At 48.0% G+C, this 3,663-nt stretch overlaps 1 pseudogene; it reads left to right on the forward strand.

Moving 5' to 3' along the window:
• Positions 1 to 251: 251 nt before the first annotated feature.
• Positions 252 to 373, forward strand: LOC136642831 (5S ribosomal RNA; annotated as a pseudogene).
• The last annotated feature ends 3,290 nt before the right edge of the window (positions 374 to 3,663 follow it).

Genomic DNA, 3,663 nt, shown 5'->3' on the forward strand with positions numbered 1-3,663 from the left:
TTGAGTTTTCTAGGAGCTGTTGTAGGTAAACAGGGAGATGAGTAAAAAGCTCAGAGCCCTTCAACCTTCTCCAGATCAGACACATTGAGGCCTGGGGTATGTGCCGTACAGAGCAGCGGCCTGATTGGAGTGAGCCTCAGACCAGGTTTGAGGCATTGGTGGTGCAAAGATCCCTGGACTTACGGATGCTGGTTGGGGCTGTTGAGGGCATTCGGCACATGATGAGGTTCTCAATGGGGAGAAGACTGCTGTCATAGAGGCTTACTGTTACCCTGCACGTGCCTGATCTCGTCTGATCTCAGAAGCTAAGCAGGGTCAGGCCTGGTTAGTACTTGGATGGGAGACCACTTGGGAATACTGGGTTCTGTAGGCTTATACCATAGTCTTTTGAGACCATGAATTTCCACAAACGGGGTGGGGAACACTAGGAGGCTGCGCCGTTGAGGTGTGACCCCCCCATGAACTGCTTAGCCAGCACTGGTTTTATGAGCTTCTGAAAATAGCTGTTGTTGTAATTGCCTGATGTTACATAGGAGCACAGCACCTGTTCTGTGTGTATTGTTGTTTCTTTAATGAAAATGCAGTAAATACACCATTTAGGATTTATTTCAGAATGTTTGTTAAGAGGTAACATGGCAGTAAGCTGTTTTAAAAATAAACCCTTGCTTGTTCCAAAACACTTGTTCTGAGCCACTGATTAATCCAGCCTCTTGCTGCTGAAATAGCTGCAGACATTGTCTCTGATCTTTTTTGGCAGAAATAGTGTGGACCCAGCAGTGCCACCCAGCCTGTCCATCAACCTACTGGCTCCCTGCCCTGGCTCTGCTCAGCTGAGTCATCCTGGGTGACCTGCACTCAGTAGTCATGGTGAGAGGCCTGCTTTCTTGCTCAGAGAACAGAATGCTGGAAAAGAACTTCCTTGGTAAAGTGGACTGGCAAATTTTGTTCTATGCATGTGTGGCTGGCACGTCTGCTGTTACTAGGATTTGCCAAACTGAAGCTGGCCAGTTGTAGTAATTTTTCACCCATTGACACACTGGTTATTTGGGAGAACATAACACATCCAGGTGTTAATTATTTGCCTAATGAGACATTTGAGGATATTTTATTTATGCAAATGTTTGGACTAGAGCATCTTGGGGCACATTTATTTTTTTTAAATCTCAAATGTGAGGAATGTGCTTTCCCCAACACTTTCCTCCCTTTGCCCACATCCCCCCTTGAAAAACAGCCCTGGTCTGGTTGCAGTCCCCAGAACTTGAAATATGGAGACTCAGTGGTACATTTGGCGGATTGCCAAGCAGCTGAAAAAAAAAAAAAAATAGGTGTTTGGAACACACCCAGTGATATCTTTGCCTAGTCTCCCAGTGGCTTCCTTCCCTGGTTCCTACTGTAGCAGGTCATCCTGAGTGATCGACAGTCAACTAGCAGACATTGCCAAGCAAGTTACGGGAAGCCTTCCTGCTCGCAACCAAGAAAGCTTTTGGAAAGCTTTGTTGGTTACAGAGCAGAACCAAACAAGGGAGGAGAAAATAAAATCCCTGTGAAAGTTGGAATGGCAGATCACATGATTTTGCTGTATTCTATCCCCCTTACCAGGTCTGATGTGTCAACATGGGGTAGTGCAGACTTGCAAGCGAATTATCCCATTATGGCTGCTGTGGCTTACCCCGGGGTAAGAGGACAAATATACCTTTAACCTGTGGAGATTTCCAGCAGCCAAAATTCCTGCAGAAGATGGTACAATGACAGACCACAGTCCCTCCAGGTCTCGTGGTGGAGAAGTATTTGATTGGGTCCTTGTCTTCTAGGTGAATGGGAACCCCTCTGGGTAACTGCCCCCTTGCCTCAGTCAAAGTGTTTCAGATTATGGCAGTGGTTCTCAAACTGGGGTGTTGTAATGCCCCAGCCTGAGAGCCCTGGGCCCTGCACCATTAAGGGGCAGGTGCATGGGGAAGGCAGCAGCTATGGGCACAGAGGGGGCTTTCCCTAGCAAGCCTTACCTGCTGCCAAGCTCTGGGGGGTCCGAGGAGCCCTGTGATAGGCTCTGCAGGGCTCCCCGCAGCTTGGAAATAGTGGGAAAAACGCAATCACAACCACTTCTGGTTTCATGTTTGAAACCCTGAAGTGGGTCACGATCACATTTTTTAATGGCTGCAAGGTGCGGGGAGTCCTGCAGAGCCCCCCCCTCCCACTGAGCTCCCCGGGCCCCCTGGACCCTGACAGCAGGTAAGGCTTACTAGGGAAAGCCCCCTCTACACCCACAGCAGCGCGATCCTGGGGATCACGTTGCTGCCTTTCCCCCCAACCCCACCAAGACATATAGTGGCTGAAACTCTTCCTGAGAGTCTGAGAACCACTGGATTATGGGAAAGGAAATATTTTGTTCACCAACTCTGCCATCTCTGCTGCAACATTCTCAGCCTCACTTGCTCTGACCCCACAAGAGCAACCACAGAATTAGCTTTTTGTTCCTTGCAAATCAAGTTTTCTGCTCTTCTTTTTCTGCGTAAAAACGAAAATAGATAAAGAGATTTCTCATCAAAATCCCAGCTGCATCTCTTCTGAGAGAACAGATATGTTCAGATGTTTGTTTCATCCTGGCCTAAATACAGGGTGTTGAAAAACTGTTTGATTTGCATAAGTGTTATCAGCCTACAGTACACTTTACTCTGGATTCCTCTCATTTCTCAATAACATTTACGTTTGTTTTGACAAAAGTGTTTGTGGTGTTTCAAAAACTGCTTGAATTCAAGCTCATGTCCACTTCAGAAAGTCTTGATGATCCATATGAGTTTCAGGTAGTTTTCAATGTCATGTCACAGTGGAACTTAAGGATAATAGAAAACTATTCCGTTCAGGGACACATTTTCAGTAAGTTAAAAACTGTCCCCTCTCTGCATTCCAAGGAGTAGTATTGATATATGAAATAGAAGCATTTTAAAAATAATAATACTCTTTGGATTGATGCCCAAAGCCTGAACAAGTGATGAGGGGCAGTGACGTACCCTGAGGGACAAGGGGTGCAAATGCCCTGGGCACCAGGAAGTTAGGCACTAGGGGGAAGGCACTGTGACCCACGGATTTGTTGGCATGACTGGAAATCATGCTGATCTGAGGGCTGCCTGCCTCTCCTCCCCTTTCTTTAAAGTCTGCACTCCTACAGCTACTCTAGGTGTGGTTTCCGACCATGTCTGAGAGTCGCCCTCCTTTCCTTCCCTTTAAAGAAAAGGGAGGGAAGGAGAGCGGCCTCAGAACTGCCAGGAAGAAGGCCTGGCCAGAAGCGGTGGGCATTTCTTCCAATTTCAGAGGAGGCATGTGCTGCTTCAAGCTCCAAAGGAGCCATTCAGGCCACAGCTAGTGGTGCGGAAGGCTCTGTATTGAGCCACTGGAAGGTGCCCAAGAGACAGGTGCCGCTCACCTACTGGGCGCCTTCCAGTGGTGTGAAAAAGGTCCATTAGAGCCTTACACATCACTGGCTGCAATGCAGTAGGTTCCTTTGGAGCCTGGGCTGCCTCCTCTCTCGCTCCTTTTTGCAAAGGGGGAATGGATGAGGCAGCGGGGTTGAAGTAATTGTGGTGACAGTGTCACCACAATTACTTCCAGGTCAAAAGGGCAACAAATGGGTGGTGGGAAGACTGCCAGTGCTGCCACTGATGAGGG

The sequence above is a fragment of the Tiliqua scincoides genome, chromosome 2 (assembly GCF_035046505.1).
Source record: "Tiliqua scincoides isolate rTilSci1 chromosome 2, rTilSci1.hap2, whole genome shotgun sequence".
NCBI lineage: Eukaryota > Metazoa > Chordata > Lepidosauria > Squamata > Scincidae > Tiliqua > Tiliqua scincoides.